At 36.8% G+C, this 18920-nt stretch overlaps 1 protein-coding gene and 1 non-coding gene across 3 annotated transcripts in view; both read left to right on the top strand.

Annotated features, from left to right (window-relative positions):
- The window catches only part of Cdh12 (cadherin 12), a 1114520-nt gene that overhangs the window by 427434 nt on the left and 668166 nt on the right, over nt 1-18920 (top strand). The window lies entirely within an intron of this gene.
- Nucleotides 8951-9078, top strand: LOC115029488 (small nucleolar RNA SNORA17). Its single transcript, XR_003835062.1, has one exon. It is a non-coding gene; the product is annotated as a small nucleolar RNA SNORA17 (small nucleolar RNA).

The raw sequence follows: 18920 nt of genomic DNA, 5'->3' as shown, positions 1-18920 counted from the left end.
AAGCATCCTCACTTGGGCACTCATGCCTGTTAAAGTTCTTGAGGTCTGTGGATTGTATTCTAGGTTTTCTATATGTTGGGCTAATATCTACTTATTAGTAAGTACATATGATACCTGTCCTTTTGGGTCTGAGTTACCTTACTCAGGATGATATTTTCTAGTTTTATACATTTGCCTGCAAAACCCAGGAGGCAGAGGGAGGGAGGTATCTGACTGGGAGGGAAGAGCAAGAGGGAAAAAGGGAGCAAGAGGGGAAAGGGAACATGGCCAACAATGGGTCAGGAAGAAGACAGAAGAGAAGACCTTAGGGTCAGCAGAATGAATGGAAATATGTAACTTCAGGGGTGGTTGGAGCTGGAGGAGACCCTCTAGAAATTACCAAAGACTTGGGTAATGAGATACTCTCAGAACTCAAATGTACAGACTTTAGAAGAAATGCCCAACAGTAAGGAGAGGGAACTCATATAGTCCATATTCAAGAGAAAGACAGTGTATCAAGTAGAGGGATGGGATTGACATCCCACAGTCAAAAATATTAACCCAGAATTGTTCTTGTCTAAAATAACTGCAGAGACAAAAATGGAGAGGAGACTGAGGGAAAGGAGTTCCAGTGACAGGTTCAACATGGAATCCATCTAAAGGGCAGGATCCAAGGCCTGGCACTATAACTGATGCTATGGTGTGCTTACAGATAGGAGCCTAGCATGACTGTCCTCTGAGAGGCCCAACAAGCAGCTGAGTGAGACAGATGTAAGTACATATACCTAACCATTGTTCTGAATTCACCTGTGGTTGAATTAGGGAAAGGCTGGAAGAAGCTGAGAAGGAGGGTGATGCCATAGGAAGACCAGCAGTCTTAACTAACCCAGACCTGTAAAATCTCTCAGACACTGAGCCACCAACCAGGCTAGTTCTAGACCTCTGACACATATATAGCATCAAACTGCCTTGTGTGGCTTCAGTGGGAGAAGGCATGACTAACCATCGAGAGACTCGAGGCTCCAGAAGTGGGGAGGACTGGTGATGGTAAGGTGAATATTCTCTTGGAGACATTAGAAACAGAACAAGTGGGAAGGGAACTAGGAGAGTACAGTGGCTGGATTGTAAAAAAATAAAACGCTGACACCATTGCATACACTAGCCAGATTTTGCTGAAAGAACCCAGATATAGCTGTCTCTTGTGAGGCTATGCCAGGGCCTAGCAAACACAGAAGTGAATGCTCACAGTCCACTATTGGATTGAAATGTAAATGAAGAAAATATCTAATAAAAAAAAGAACCAACTGAAAAAAAATAAAAAAAAGAAAATTATCTGAACAGGAAAAAATAACTATAAAAATTATATTTATATTTGGCTAACTTTTATAAGATTTTGTAAAACAAAAAATACAACAGAATATCCCATGAGATTATAGAGAAAACTAAATGCTTATTATTCAGTATTTTCATAGATGAGTAAAAAACCTAGAAAGGTTTTTTGTGTTTTAAAGTTTAACTTCACGGTGTTATTAAATTATTCTGAGAGGAGGGACCTGGAGGGAGGCAACATTTGCGGTGTAAATAAAGAAAATAATAAATAATAAAAATTTAGTAAAATAAAAAAAGTTCTATTCTTCAGTAGAAATACTATAGCAACATTGGTGAATATTAATGTTATGAAACCTAGAAATAGTCCTAAATAAAGACAGCATCAGAAGTTGTGTATTAGAAGAGAATGTTTAAGAACACTGTTCAAATATATATTTACTTAAATATCCTTTATACAATAAAGTTTGAATATGGTTTTCCCTTCCCAATTACTCCCAGAACCTAGCAATCATATTCTCTCTGTGTCTGTGTCTGTGTCTGCATCTGCGTCTGTATCTGTGTCTCTGTCTCTGTCTCTCTCTCTTTCCCAAAACAAAATGAATATTAAAACAAAAACCAATGAGGAAAAAATTAAACAAACAAATAAAGAACAACAACAACAACAACAACAACAAAAAAAGAAACAGAAAAAAATGTAGGCTCTTTAAGCTTCTTGCAATAGCTTTTAAAAAAAAAACCACCAAAATACACAACTAATGAGTGTTCAGAGAGCAAGTGCCCCTAGAGCACTCAGTACTAATTGAGTTATCTTTATTATATACACTATGCACACCTATTGCCAAGATTCAGGGGCTTATGAAGAACAGAATGTGGAAAGATTGTAAGAGTAAAGGTGATGAATGAGTCCAAGGAAATACTGTTTTTCAGATACGACAGGACTGATGCATATATGAATCCAAGAAGACTGACAAGGCTCACAAGATCTAATCAGGTTCAAAACAGACAAAAATCCCAGTACAGAGAAGGGGAAGTGCACACAAATTCCCATCCCTAAGAATACTCTTGCAATTGATACCCATTGGCAAACAGAAAATTATAAATATACATACAGTAAATCGTTTACAAAAGTAAAAGCAACTGAGAAATTTTATACTGTATAAGTGTAGAGAGAAATAGTCCATATTTTCTTTCTTCTCAAGAACATTGCAAACATAGAGGTCTCTTTCAATTTAAAATGTTTTTGTTTGTTAGCATAAATAGGGCAAACCTTGATCTGCCTGATGAATGTTTAAATTTTACTGTCTTTAATGTGAAAGAACATCAACAGCACACTGTGCAGAAACCTCTGTGGAATGTTAAACTTGCAGGCAGTTTGACAGTAGGGACTTTCCAACCATAACAAGGACATCATTTCTAATTTTAGAGTCTTGGCAAAGGAGAACAAACTGAAATCATTAGTGGTTCTGCCATGGTGTAGTGCTGTTTGTTCCAGTTAAGACATCTAATGACTAGGTAACAGCTTGTTGCAGTATACCAATTGAGAGCAGCACATTGCAGGAGATATAAGAAAGGTAGATGTAGATTTGTACCTGATTTTCAACAAGCTTAGTAATCAGGGAAGAGAAAAAAAATTACAAAGGAACTTCTAAAACAATAGTTTCAAAACACTGGATGATTAAAACAATTCTCATCATTTTTACATCTTAGTTCTACAAAGCATTCATGTGAGATTTCCCAATACTTATTTCTGATACTTGCGATCTTTTTATTTACTTTCCTATATGTGAATGGCATAGACACTTTTTATTCCTACTTCACTTAACAAAAGATAGATTGCAGATCTTTGATCTCTTTTTTTTTTTCTTAGTTTCTTGCATGAACCTGGTAGTCCAAGAAATCCTCTGTGGCTCACATTGTCCTCATCATTTCTGGAAGGCATTACTAATTTAAATGCTTCAAATAGCTATAGTTTCTAGAGCATGTGAAGCACACACCATACTCCAGTGGGTGATTACTTCTAACAAACAGATTTAGCAGAAAACCACCCCCTCACTATAATTGGCAGTTCTATAAGTATTTCCGCAAGTAGTAAATACTCTTGGAGACATATAACAAAGGAAATGGAAAACTAATCTTGCTTAAAAAAATACAGCCAACTTTTAACTGCTCTGCTTCACCGCATCTATTCTGTTCCATCATTCTCTTTCATTCTTTGGTAGTCAGCTCTAATTGCACTCTCTTAATTTCTTGTGTAAACAAGCTACAGCTCCGAATGGGTTGATTTATCATAGAGAACCAAACATATTCTTCAATATCAATGATTTTTAAAATATAAGAGTGCTCAAATAAGGCATTTTTGCATAATTTAATGTGAAATGGAGTCTAATATAAAGTACTTATTATGAAGTTTTTGAACGTGAAATAATGATTCTAAACAAGGGCTTATTACATTGTTCCAATAAATTCATGTTGAGTCTATGGAAAATTCACTGAGACAAAACCAAAACATAACAAAATAAAACAAACAAAAAACAGTATTGACTAAAGATTCTGCAATGGATATGGGAAATAATGGTGGTGTAGAGGAGATATGTAAATGAAGAGAAGAAAACTGGCAGAACAGAAAAATATAATTAATATTCAATAAAGTCTTTTTTTAAAGTGAATTTTCCCCTAGAGGTTGCTTTTGTAGCATGTTTTCAAAAAGAAGGGTGGTTATTGATTCATCTGATAGTTAATGCTTAGAAATCAATCAGTAGCTTCAGAAATATATAGCACCCATGATTTACATGAAGATTGGAGTGAAATACCATTGCTCTAGAATTTCAATCAAAATGTTATATGAAAGAAAATGATGTAAGGTTGGTTTTTAATAAATTTTAGAGTTTTGAAGAGTATATGATTTATTTGAAGTAATTACACTCATACATATTCTTAAGGAAGCTATTCTCTCAGGTTAATATGGAATAGCATTAGACTACAGATGCTAGGAAAAAAGAACTGAATGTATTTAACTCAATACCAACTGAGTATCCAGCTTCTCCTAGTCCCCTTTTTATTGGACTTGCAATATAGCTACTTATACCTACACCTACTTCTTTAATTTTTAATGCTTTTATCCAGGGCACAGAATAATATAGCCAATCAACCTCTTTAAAATTTCTCCCCAAAATCTCTCTCCCCAACTCTCTGTGTGTGTGTGTGTGTGTGTGTGTGTGTGCATGTGTCTGTCTCTCTCCTCTCTCTTTCATCTTCCCCTTTCTCCTCTTCTGTCTCCTCTCTCTCCCTCTTTGTCTCTAAAGATCTTCTCTTCTCCATCTCCTATTTCTCTCTTCTCTTCCCTCCCCTCCCCTCCCCTCCCCTCCCCTCCCCTCCCCTTCCCCTCCCCTCCCCTCCCCTCCCCTTCCCCTCCCCTCCCTTCCCCTCCCTTCCCCTCCCTTCTCCGTCCCTTCCCTTCCCTTCCCTTCCCTTCCCTTCCCTTCCCTTCCCTTCCCTTCCCTTCCCTTCCCTTCCCCTCCCCTCCCCTCCCCTCCCCTCCCCTCCCCTCCCCTCCCCTCCCCTCCCCTCCCCTCTCCTCTCCTCTCCTCTCCTCTCCTCTCCTCTCCTCTCCTCTCCTCTTCTCTCCTCTCTTCTTTTCTCTTCCCCTCTTTCTCTCTTCTCTCCTCTTCCCTTGTCACTCTTCTCTTCTTTCACTCTCACTCTCTCTCCCACTCTCTTTCTCCTCAATATTTGATTAACTTGTATCAGATAAACTTTCTGCAGACAATATATTTGCAGTCTAGTATACATACATTCACACACATAAATTCAGACAAAGTCTCGAGAGTACTTTCAAAGAAACTCCGTTTGTCACTTATAAAAAAAGATTATTATTACTATTAACCTTACCAATGTTTTTTATAATTAAGGATCACAGAGTTATTTATTTTTACTATAAATGGACTATGTAAGAAACCTCAACACTGTAAACACATTCAATTTTATTAAACTATTCTCCATTTATTTCAGAGAGATGATGACTTATTTTGAACTACATTTCTATATGTATGATTATGAATTTTTTATAACTACACTATAGTAAAACTATACATTGGCATGATCTTGCTTGCACAAATTGGAAAGTAATGGAATATTGCAAAAGGCTATTTAAAGAATTTGAAAAACTCTTGTTATCCAAATCAGTTACAAACCCAATAACTAAAGAATGAGAAACTATGCTACTTCCAAATTTTATAACATAATATAACTTTATCATTTCATGGGGAGCTATTGTGCAATGCATACATACATACACATATAGATAAGTAGATATGGTTATACATGTAGATAAATATGACATAAAGTTAGTACTCATAGTATGCTACCTGTTTAGAAATTGAAGAATAGCTATTCAAATATATCAAATATATGTAATTATTACATTGCAAATTTAAAAAATAAATCTTCATCTAAATACATGGCATAAAATGTTATCCAGCCACCAATTCTTAAACTAACTTAACAAATACTATTCAATACCTCTTAAATTTTAGTTGTTTGTTATTTGAAAAACATAATGAAGAAATTTTCTATTACTGTTTTTTATTAGATATTTTCTTTATTTACATTTCAAATGTTACCCCTTTTCCTATTTTTATAAATAGTTCACTATTGTGAGAGTAGTAGAAAATGTCTCAAAAATTGTTCTCCAGAACTCTGCCACTTGAGTTTCAAAACTTTAGTACACCTTACTCCAGCCAGTCACTTACAATGGTGGGGAATGTTAGTAGGTTTACAGTATTGAATGTCTTATTAACATCTAAGATTACTTTTAACTTTTAGGAATAAGATCACATAGTATATTGAAGTAGAAGAAGCTCGTTTTGGTCATTTGAGGGTTTTGTTGGAGGAAAGAGAAGAATGTGAGTTTCATATCCTGTGATTATTTTATTCTAATCAATAAAGTATGCTAATCTAAATCAAATAAATGTCACCCTTAGCTTTGAAAAAGAAAAGGCTAATTTTCAGCCAATATTAAATTAGGGTAAAATAAAAAGAAGTAGTATATAGTAATATAATAGTATATCTATTATATTGTTTATGGTTTGTTCTTTTATAAAAGCCTTTACCCATGCACCAAAATCCTAGGCTCATTCTGGGACACAGTGTGTTCACCAGAGAAGCGGGTGTAAAATGTGTAGGAGAGGAGATGATCTCTAAGATCAGAAAGCAAATATACATTTTTATGTGTTAAAAGGTTTATCTGCCACAAAAAAATATTATGTTTAGATCAGAGGTGTCAAGTGTAGTTCAACCCTTTGAGACCTTACATGGAAGGATTTTTTTTTTTTTTTTTGAGACAGGGTTTCTCTGTGTAGCCCTGGCTGTCCTGGAACTCACTCTGTAGACCAGGCTGGCCTCGAACTCAGAAATCTACCTGCCTCTGCCTCCCAAGTGCGCCACCATGCCCAGCTACATGAAAGGATCTTATTCAAGTTATTTTTTTCCCCATTGCACATAAAGGACATAATAGCTTTGTAACAAATCTTTATGAAAGTCTGTATATACAGGAGTAGCTTTTAACAACTTTCTATTATTATATCAAATATAATATCCCATTTTTTTCAACATATGGTATTCTACATGTGGTGATTAAGAGATGTTAAGACTAGCTTAGCAATTTTCACTTCAATATACAGACACAAATTTACACCAATATCCACATCATACATGAGTACAATTTTACTGGAATTGTAAAAATAATCTATGTAATGTATAAATATGAATAATGTACATGTAAAATACATATAATAATGGTATTATATGTTCACAGATAATGTGATATGACACAATTTGAATCCTGCAGTATTTTAAAAACTAATATTTTTTAGATTCCTTCTTTTTCATGTCATAAAATACTGAAGTATTTCAAATAACATGATTTTGATTTGTACGAAACTGCACAGTGACTAGTTCAGTTATAATGGGGTTAACTATTTGAAAATACTCAATAAGAATAAAGAAGAAACAAATAAAATCTTTCTGGATTGTGTTTTTCATTGTTACCACACTGTTGACATTGATTTTTTATGTATATTTTGTCTGACAATATGTGGAATATCTTTTCATCAAGCATTTAGCTTTGTTATCAGTGGGTTAAAGCAAAAACTCACATTATTCTGCTATTAATTTTGCCTATTGGTGTCATCAAAAATACAACATACCCTTACCGATTTATCAACCTGAAAAGTTAAGCACTTACTCTATGATACTTCAAACACAATCTGATGATGGGCATGAATAGAAGTAAAGTCCCTAAGGTTTGGCAGTCAATAAAGCAAACATGCTGTCTCATTAGACACTGTTGTGCACAATGTGAACCAAGCAGAGCCAATTAAATTAAATTAAAGTATGTATTACACAAATGGAAGAAGGAAAGACATGGGAATTGTTAATGGGAAAATCCATACTTTTCAATCTTTCAATACTTTGAAGATGGAACACTTCATAAATATAAGCCATGGTATATAGCTCAGCAGAACAATGTTGTGTAGAATGTATGTTGTGCCATCAAGGCAATAAACAAAAACCCTAACACTGTAATTAAACAATAGACTGAAGATATGTGTTATTATTGTTAGGACATAGGAACCTAGATTCAGTTCCTTTACCACAGAGAAATCCAGGGAGGAGAGAGAAGGAAGAGGAGCAGGGAAAGAGGGCGGGGGAAAGGTAATGAGTGAGATGAGCAGCAAGATAATTTGAGGGAAATAAAATTTAGAATTAGGAGATAGTTTAGTAATTTAAAGAACAGATAAGATTAATATTGAATAACAATGACAGTGTGAAGGAAAAGAGTGAAGTTGGTGTTAATGTACTGGGCACATAATATATATTCAGTGGCATCTTGAGAGCTACTGACAGAGGAGTAGAATGAGAGGTATACTTCAAGGATTCATGTGCTTCTCACTCACATACACAATCCTAAGAGCATTCACTATGAAGAGATTTGGAAATCCTCTCCTTGTATTTCACTGAAATGCCAATGGCTCATGCAAGAACAATCTCCTAGCTGATGGATAGAGTATTATATTGATTTATAATTCCACTAATAAATACAGGTTAGATTCATTTCTTTCTAGCAGCAGCCAACAAAATAGAAATAAGATGAAACAAAGTTTATAATTTTATATTTTCTCGGTATTGTATAAATGCTAGCAGCTAAGCATGAATAAAATGCTTGGCATTTACTCTGACTTATGTTCATTTGTATTTATATATTTCCATTTTTTTCTTCTCAGTATGCATTTGTGTGATATTTTGCTCTACTTTCTCAAGACAAAGGTTGTCATGCATCTTTTATCTTTATACATAGAAATTCTTTCAAATATATCATAGTTTCTGTAAAGGTGTTTTGCAAAGAGATATCTCTGAAGGATCCACACTAAAAAATGAACAGGACATTTGCCTATATTATCTCCCACTCATCTGTTCTAATTTTATAGACTTATTCTCGGAGTATCTTCCAAATACACATTTCTAGATCATTGTATTAGTATGTATTTGTCTTTATTTTAGTCTGTTGCAGTGCATGGGAAAGACTATTATTGTTGTTAATCTCAGTGTTATTCAGCTTTTTTTTCTTTTCTAATGAATACTTTAACCTACCCATAGAGGTGGCCCAGGTGTGGCTGCTATGTAATATGTACATCCCTAGGTAATAGAGAAGAGGCTATGTCTGGACTAAGTATTCTAACCTGTGAATATCCGAGTCATTAGAAGTCTAACATTCTTTGAAAAAAAAATCGAGCCAGAGATGACCATTGCCTCCTAGGCCTGGGGGAACAGAACACATCAGAGATGATCCCTGCTAGGTAGCATAATGAACAGGTAGGAGGCATAGCACTCCCTAGATCACTACTGAGATAACTGCAGACAATCAGAGAACCTGGGCACAAGGAAGTGGTGGAGAAATTAAAGGCAAAGAGAAACAGCAGGATGTGGGTACTATGAAAAGAGGCAGAAATGGAGACTTGAGGATAGAGAGGAACATCCTGACAGGAGTAGCCTGTGATGCCACCTCATCCATTAGTATGAGGTTGCCAGGCTATAGGGCAGGCTCAAGGGAAAGGGGAAATGAGTAGGCTTAGGGTACATGAGGTGAAATTCACAAAAATCCAATAATTTCTTTAAAGAAGCCTAAATATCTGAGATAAAATAAATTAACCAGAGGAAAGTTTTAAATTGCTTCCAAGATTTAGAGAGGTTAGACCATATCCATGAACCCATCTGGTAAATCTTTATTATAAATATTACAGTAAATTAATCTGGTAGCTGTATTTCTTTTCCTTATACTAGTCCCCAGTAACTGCACAGAGAAACCGAGGTTTGTTTAAAACTGCACCTCAGTATCTCAGCAACGAAATAATATATCCACCTTTACTTTCTGGCTGTCTCTCAGGCCCATCCTATGATAGATGCATATTATCATTGATCTGGCACTTTGTGCTTCAGGTGTGTTCTCTCTCTCTCTCTCTCTCTCTCTCTCTCTCTCTCTCTCTCTCTCTCTCTCTCTCTCTCTCTCTCTTCTCTCTCTCTCTCTCTCTCTCTCTCTCTCTCTCTCTCTCTCTCTCTCTCTCTCTCTCTCTCTCTCTCTCTCTCTCTCTCTCTCCTCTCTCTCCCACACACACACTTTCTCATGGTTCCAAATCCTGCACCTTCTTCCAGATCTGAATCTTCTTCTCTCCCCCTCTCTTCTTTCTCTGATTTGCAGAGGTCCTCTACTGTATGTGTGTTGAGGGCCACATAACAGCTGGTGTATGCTGTCTGTTTGGTGGTCCAGTGTTTAAGAGATCTCAGGATTCCAGATTAATTGAGACTGCTGGTCCTCCTACAAGGATTGCATTTCTTCTCAGCTTCTTCCAGCTTTTCCCTAATTCAGCAACAGTAGTCAGCAGCTTCTGTCCATTACCCAGGTACAAATATCTGCATCTGACTCTTTCAGCTTCTAGTTGGGTCTTTTGGAGGGCAGTCATGATAGGTTCCTTTTTGTGAGTGCTCCATAGCCTCAGTAATAGTGTCAGACCTTGGGAACTCCCCTTGAACTAGATCTTACTTTGGGTCTGTCACTGGACTTTCTTTTCTTTGGGTTTCTCTCCATTTCCAGCCCTGTAATTCTTTCAGACAGGAATAATTATGGATCAGAGATGTAACTGAGTGATGGCAACTCCATCTCTCACTTGATGCCCTGTTTTCCTTCTTGTAGTGGTCTATATAAGTTCTCTCCCATACTGTCAGGCATTTCACCTTTGAGTCCTGAGTCTCTTACTTCCCAGGTCTCTGTTACATTCTGGAGGGTCCCCAACCTCCTTCCTCCCAAGGTTGCCTGTTCGCAGTCTTTCTGCTGGCCCTCAGGGCTTCAGTCCTTTCCCTCACCCAATACTTGATCATGTGACATTCTCTCCCCGATATTCCCGCTTCCAGTCCACTTTCCCTCCCAGGTCCCTCCCTCACTCCCCACTTGTGATTGCTTTCTTTTCCGACCCAAGTTGGTCCCATCCTCACTTGGGACCTTCAGCTTGTTGACCTTTAGACCTTCTCTGGACTGTACCTTGGGTATTCTTATGTCTAATATCCACTTATTAGTGAGTACATTCCATGCACGTCCTTTTGGGTCTAAGTTACCTCACTCAGGATGATATTTTCTAGTTCCATCCATTGGCCTGCAAACTCAGGATGTCCTCATTCTTAATAGCTGAGTAGGATTCCATTGTGTAAATGAACCTCATGTTCTGCATCCAATCTTATTTATGCCTTGGGACAGCTGGGTTGTTTTTAGCTTCTGGTTATTACAAATAAGGCCACTATGAACATAGTGGAAGATGTGCCCCTGTGGCATGGTAGGGCATCTTTTGGGTATATTCCCAAGAGTGGTATTGCTTGGTCTTCAGGTAGATCTATTTCCAGTTTTCTGAGGGACATCCAGATTGATTTCCAGAGTGGTTGTACCAGTTGCACTCCCACCAGCAATGGAGTAGTGTTCCTCTTTCTCCACATCCTCCCCAACATGTGTTGTCACCTGAGGTTTTGATCTTAGCCTTTCTGATTGGTGTAAGGTGAAATCTCAGGGTCATTTTGATTTGCATTTCCCTGATCACTAAGGACTTTGAACATTTCTTTTGGTGTTTCTCAGCCATTCAAGATTCCTCAGTTGCGAATTCTCTGTTTAGTTCTATATCCCATTTTTTTTGATAGGGTTGCATGTGGTTTTTTGGTGATTAACTTCTTTTTTCTTTATTTGTTTGTTTTGTTTTTTGAAGGTATTTATTATGTGTATTATACATGTCTTATTTTTAATGCATTTTTATTAGATATTTTCTTCATTTACATTTCAAATGCTATCCCCAAAGCCCCCTGCTCCCCAACCCACCCATTCCCACGTCCCGACCCCTGTACTGGGGCATATGATCTTTGCAATACCAAGGGCCTCTCCTCCTATTGATGGCCCACTAGGCCATCTTAACTTCTTGAGTTCTTTATATACTATGGGTATTAGGCATCTATCAGGTGTGGGGTTAGTGAAGATGTTTTTCCAATAGGTAGATTGCCAATTGGTCTTATTGACACTGTCCTTTTCCTTACAAAAGCTTTCCAGTTTCATGAGGTCCCATTTATCAATTCTTGATCTTAGAGCATGAGCCACTGGACTTCTGATTAGGAAATATCCCACTGTGTCAATGAGTTCGTGGCTCTTTCCCAATTTGTCTTCTATTAGATTCAGTGTATCTGTTTTTATGTTGAGGTGTTTAATTCACTTCGACTTGAGCTTTGTGCAAGGTGACAGATTTGGGTCTATTTTCTTTCTTCTCCATACAGACAGGCAGTTAGACCAGCACCATTTGTTGAATATGCTGGTTTCTTCTTAAGGATCAATAGGAAACGCATTTCATAGCAATCTCTGCACTGAGCCATGATTCTGTGCTTTAGACTTCTTGTACTCTTTATCCATTACTGAGAAGCCAGACCTTCATGTTACCTTGCTCCCTTCCATCATTTCTCTTTCCTCTCTGACTGAGATGACAGTGTTTTTCATGATGTATCCTTAGAAATGCAGAAGGGTTATTCTCACAAGACTATCAACATAATGAAAAAAAAAAGGAATTATTGTTTATTTTCAGACTGACTTTTCCTCTAGTTTCAATATCCTAGTGACTTGCCTGAAATTCGAGATCACATATGTTATCTACTCAACTGTACCCTTAAGTCCTGTTACAGTATGTACTTCTAACATTTAATCTATTTAATATCCTAACTCTAACATCCTTTTACTACTGATTATATGGATATATTCTACCTGATCAAACATTAGTTCCTTTTTACTAGATATAAATATGCCAATTTGGGCAAGTAAGAACAGAGTCTCATATTGTAGCCAGGTTCCTGTACAACTCACGGAAATCCTCTCTTTTTGGCCTCCCAAATATAAGGATTATAAGTGTGAGCTCATGTGAAATATCACTTGAGTGTATTACTTCAGAGTGATGTTGCAGCTTTCTGATTGCTAAAGCGGGTCTATGAAAAACATGTCAAGTTGATGAGGAGGAGTGAGGAGCTCTCTGGTCAGGAAGAAGTAAGTTCAGAATTTTGTAGTTGACTGAGTTTAGCAAGAACCATTTATTTTTTAACAAGCAAAATAAATTTTGCTGTGGTAGGCTTATCCACAGATTATTATATGTATAGTAGGTTTTCTTATACTATACCATATTTTGAAATATCTTATGTAAATTCTGCTCAGCATAAAAATGAATATGATTTCTATGAGTTAACACTCAATTCATGTCTTCCTAAAATACTTGGCACACACTTGTACTTAGATAATAGGTTCAGCACTGAAAACCTACATTCAGAAGAGGAAGAATAGGAAATACAAGGCAGGCATTAGTGTGGGAAAGCATTGAAGGCTCCTTGCACTGGCAGTGCACTTTATCCCTGTTAGGCCATCTGTTAGCGTCTGGATTTGCTCTCTGGCAGGAATTATATTTTTCATTGTCCTCAATGGCCTCTGGATTCTCCTTTCTGGAAGGCCTGTTTTGCTCCATTATGTGCTTTGTCCACATGTGAGGTTGGCAGTGGAACAGATGTCCTTTATAGGACTGAAAGCATTAAAATAGTGCTCTAATGGATGGAGGGTTATTGTTCTGAGGACATTCAGGCTAAGCTTCAAATATTTTAATTTGTATTTTATTTTGTTTCTTGCAATGAGATTTAAACAGAGAAAACATTAAAGTAATTCTGGTGTATTTGACTTTTTGTATTATCCATTGGAGGATGTACGTACTTATCATATCTGTGAAATTGTAAGAAATTTGTGATATTTCCCTATCTTGTATGAAGACAAGAGAGAGGAATATAGATTAGTAGGTTTAAGTAGCTAGCTTGCTAGGCACCTGTTTTTGTTTCCTTGTTTGCTTGTTTGTTTTTAGGTACCTTTTTTATTTACATTTCAATGTTCTCCCCTTTCCTAGTTTCCCCTCTGAAAACCCCCTATAATCTGCCCCCTTCTCCCTGCTCTCCAACCTACTCACTCCTGCTTCCTAGTCCTAGCATTTCCCTATACTGTGGCGTAGAAACTTCACAGGACCAAGGGCCTCTCCTCCCATTGATGACCAACTAGGCCATCCTCTGCTACATATGCAGCTAGAGCCACGAGTCCCTCCATGTGTTTTCTTTGACTGGTGGTTTAGTCCCAGGGAGATCTGGGGGTACTGATTAGTTCATATTGTTCATCCTAGGGGGCTGCAAAACCCTTCAGCTCACTTGGGTACTTTCTCTAGCTCCTTCATTGGGGACCCTAGCTCCAACTAATTGATTACTGTGAGCATTTACTTCTGTATTAGTCAGGCACTGGCAGAGCCTCTCGAGATACAGCTATATCAGGCTCCTGTCAGCAAGCTCTTGTTAGCATCTGCAATAGGGTCTGGGTTTGGTGGTTGTTTATGGGATGTATCCCAAGGGTGAGCAGTTTCTGGATGGTCATTCTTTCAGTCTTTACTCCAAACTTTGTCTTTGTAATTCTTTCCTTCCTTGTATTTTGTTCCCCCTTCTAAGAAGGATCAAAGTATCCACACATTTTTGTCTTCCTTCTTCTTGAGTTTCATGTGTTTTGCAAATTGTGTCTTGGGCATTCTGAGCTTCTGCACAAATATCCACTTAGCACTGAGTGCAGGTCATGTCTGTTCTTTTGTGACTGGGATACCTCACTTAGGATGATATCCTCCAGATCCATCCATTTTTCTAAGAATTTCATGAATTCATTGTTTTTTATAGCCGAGTAGTACTCCATTGTAATGTGGAGAGAGAGGAACACTCCCACATTGCTGGTGGGATTGCAAGCTGGTACAACAATTCTGGAAATCAGTTTGGCAGTTCCTCAGAATATTGGACATAGTACTACCTGAAGATCTAGCAACACCACTCCTGGGCCTGTACCCAGAAGATGCTCCAACTTACAATAAGGACACATGCTCCACTATGTTCATAGAAGCCTTATTTATAATAGCAAGAAAATGGAAAGAAACCAGATGTCTCTCACAGAGGAATGGATACAGAAAATGTGGTACATTTACACAATGGAGTGCTACTCAGCTATTAAAAACAATGAATTCATGAAATTCTTAGACAAGTGGATAGATCTGGTGGATATCATCCTAAGTGAAGCCTAGTTCATAATAGCTGAGTAGTATTCCATTGTGTAAATGAATCACAGTCTTTGTATCCATTCCAGATGCCTTAATGCTATTGCTTTTCCTTCTGCTCCAGTACTCCAAAGCCAATGTCATGAAACTGGGAGAAACCCTGTATGTCACCCTTCAGCACAGCAGAATTCTAGTGGTGCACTTTGAATCTCGTGCAGAATGTGAACTATTTACCATTCGACTATGAACATCACATTCTTATATTTTATAAAGACATAAAAGTAGGCCTTATTCCATTTAGTATTTTAAGAAAAAAATGATTTAAAAATTAGACGGTGAGGTGCCAAGTAAATCTTCCTTTAAATGTGACCAAGTACCAATACCTTTGATGAAAGAATCCAGAAAACTCCCTATCAACCAACATTTCAAATAAAAAGAGCTAAGTAGAAAAAAGCAACACATTGTCTGGCACTATATCATTCCAATTCTGTTGCTCAGGAAACTCCAATTGAGCTGTGAAGACATCTTTATATCCATCCATTTGTCCCTTTGGAATGATAATAATGTATAAAATCTCCCGGATATGGGCTTCCATCCACAGCACCATCTTTCCTAATATTAACATTATCAATTAGAAATATTCTTTAAAGGATAAGTTATTGTGAAGAAGAATTTGTTGTTCATCCAGAAAAATATCCAGTATTTAACTGAGAACTCAATAAAGCTGATTGATTGGAATGACCAAAGAACTCCTTCTCCTGAGCTACCTGGGAGGCGTTCATTCGGGGTTGCTTTGGTCTGAGGAGCATTTCTACCCAACAATGTTCCATATTGTTGTCATGCTCTAAGTGAATAAGTGTAATCTGTCCTTAAAGAAGGCCGTCCTTTACTTAAATATAGCCATTGGTTATATTTGGTTATATTTAGACTATTATTCTACTTTACAAATCTCTACTTATTAGCAGGGATAATCAGAGCTATAGGAATAAGGTGCTAGCAGGATTGATTTCCTACTCTGTCTCCCTCCTTGACAAGTGGAAATTTGTGTTGCTTTCTTTTTCTTTTGACTTTTCATTTGCTCTTTTTTATGATGAAAACATACATAATTGATTCTTCTCATGAGACTATCCTGGATGAGGGTTTAAGACATGATCATCTTCACATAGTTTCCTCTTTCAAAGCCCTAGTTTCATTTCAGTTCATTTTCTAAAATATTATAGATTAAGACTTTTAAAAGTTACTTTAATAAAATGAAATTTAACTCATAATAATACCATAACTTATAATTTATAACTTCAACAGTTTATGATCTGACCTATAAGAAAACACCAAAAAAATTACTATGCTTCTCTACAGTGTTATAGGGTCAAATTATGTGGTCTGCCATGCGAGTCTTTGCCATCTGTTGTTGGACCACATCCATTAAGCCAGTGGCTTGTATTATTTAACTTGCATCAAGAGAGTTAAAATTTAAGATCTTTATTAACTAAGATTAGATTTAAATATAAACAAAGATGTTCAAATAAATAATAAAAAACACCCTCACAGCTTGAAAAGTAAGGTCACCAATCATGAGGATTGGCTTGTCTCTGCATCTTCTGAGGGTCTCAAATTCATTTGTTTCCATTTCACTATGAAAAGCTCAATTTGTAAGGCTGATATTGTGTCCAAGTCAGAGCCATTGGGAAAGAAAAAGAAACGAGAGAATATAGAGCATGGACTCCAACCAGCATCCTATAAAATATAAAACATTATAGTCCTAAAAGATTGGAAGAAAACATGAGCATTTTAATGATACACTGACCTAGAGTGAATACAAGGCAGTGAACCATGAAGCAGGCTTTCAAGTCAAGTAAAACAAACAAACAAAGATTATGGAGACTATTTGTGTGTCTTAAAAATCATAGTAACTAGACAGATTTTGGCTCAATTAGATTTCAAATGTCTTAATTAACCTCAAAAGACTTCCTCACACTATCTCCTCTGCCCTCCTTTCTTTGTAGGTACTAGAAATTCTGGACCAAGAACCAAAAGGGAATATTTTTTATGACATTGTTTTAATTTTCTTGGTTGAAGTTACAGATGATATGAATTATGAGATATTTAGAAATGTTGAAAATACAATACAAATCAAGTGTGACACATTCATAAGATGTGCAAACCAGCCATCATCTATACAAAAGAAGGAATATATCAACATTAATTCTAATTTCAGTGATATTAACCCAATATTACAAGATGAAAAAAAATCCACAAATAAAGCTAAGACAGAAAGTGAGAGATGAAGTTAAAGATAGGCTTAGTTGAGAACTACTTGACTTAAAAAAATACAGATCCTCACTGTCCTTCCTAATTCTTTTCTACATTCACAGCTTATCTACTTTTTCAAACATATAAGGCTTTAATCAGGACACCACAATTGTATTATCTGAATATCTTAAAATATCTTCTCAGTTCTAATGTTCCCTCATTAATTTCCTTAGGTTTGGCATTTCCACTGACATTTTGGATCCATAAACTGCCTATCTAACAAACATTTGGTTATTTGAATGCTACAGGTATATAGCTTAATACACCTGAAAGAAAAGCATTGATTTATATCACCCAAGTTAAAAAATTGTATTCATTTTTTTTGACAATCCTCCTCCAGTATATAGTTCTGAGGGAAGTGTTAATGTGAAATGATTTTATTGGGTCATGATATCTCCTGTGGTTCTCATGTTTTATTTCCCAAAACCATGTCATTTAAAATAAAAGGATTTTTTCTGCAATTATGTAATGCCAGTTCAAAAAGGGTTTTCCTATCTTTCTTCTGTATAGTTTTTCACTGCTTGAATTTCCCAGCTTCAGGTAGACTGAATGAATGAAATTGTATTCTATTTATGTCTCCTTGTTGTGCACTGTCAGAATCTGTCATTCATCTCTTCTTCTTCTTCTTCTTCTTCTTCTTCTTCTTCTTCTTCTTCTTCTTCTTCTTCTTCTTCTTCTTCTTCTTCTTCTTCTTCCTCTTCCTCTTCCTCTTCCTCTTCCTCTTCCTCCTCCTCCTCCTCCTCCTCCTCCTCCTCCTCTTCTTCTTCTTCTCCTCCTCCTCCTCCTCCTCCTCTTCCTCCTTCTTCCTCCTTCTTCCTCTTCCTCTTCTGCTGTTGCTGCTGTTGCTGCTGTTGTTGCTGCTGTTGCTGCTGCTTCTGCTTCTTCTATATAATGTCACTTTCTGTAGGAATTTGGAAGTCCTCATATTTATTTTAGATGTGATCTTAGTAGTGGAATGGCAATAATCTGGGAAGATTTGGAGGAGAGATAAACATAATCAAAATACCTTGTAATTTTTTAACACTTTCTCTAACTACATATGTACTTTTTCTTCAAATAAATTATCATCTGCTCCCGTCAAGGTTAAAGAAAGGCACTACATGGATGGCAATGACACCAAACTCATTGCATTTTGTCCTTTAACCCCTCTAGATTCATTTACATCTCCAGACATCTTAATTCACCACCACAGGAATTTTAAGCCCATAAACTCATTTATCTGTCACCAGTTCAGTCTTATCCTTAAAAATGTATAAGTGAGAGCCGGGCGTGGTGGCACACGCCTTTAATCCCAGCACTCAGTAGGCAGAGGCAGGCGGATTTCTGAGTTCGAGGCCAGCCTGGTCCACAAAGTGAGTGCCAGGACAGCCAGGGCTACACAGAGAAACCCTGTCTCAAAAAACCAAAAAAAAAAAATGTATAAGTGAGACTCAGCATATGATAAACTCTCAGGCAATATCCCTGTTTCTATATGGACATGTGAAACTGGAAAATAAGGCGTTTGCTTTAAAATAAAGTAGCTTGGTTGTAATAGTCTAGCCCCACTCATTCCAAGGGGAGAGAAAAAAGGTAAATCTAACTGCCACCTCTTTTGAAATCTAGCATGATGGTTCTATTGGATTTCACAGC

The sequence above is a fragment of the Mus caroli genome, unplaced genomic scaffold (genome assembly GCF_978045245.1).
Source record: "Mus caroli unplaced genomic scaffold, Mus_caroli_1 scaffold_16, whole genome shotgun sequence".
Lineage (NCBI taxonomy): Eukaryota > Metazoa > Chordata > Mammalia > Rodentia > Muridae > Mus > Mus caroli.
Note: the sequence above shows the minus strand (reverse complement) of the source record. Positions and strands in the feature narration are given on the sequence as shown.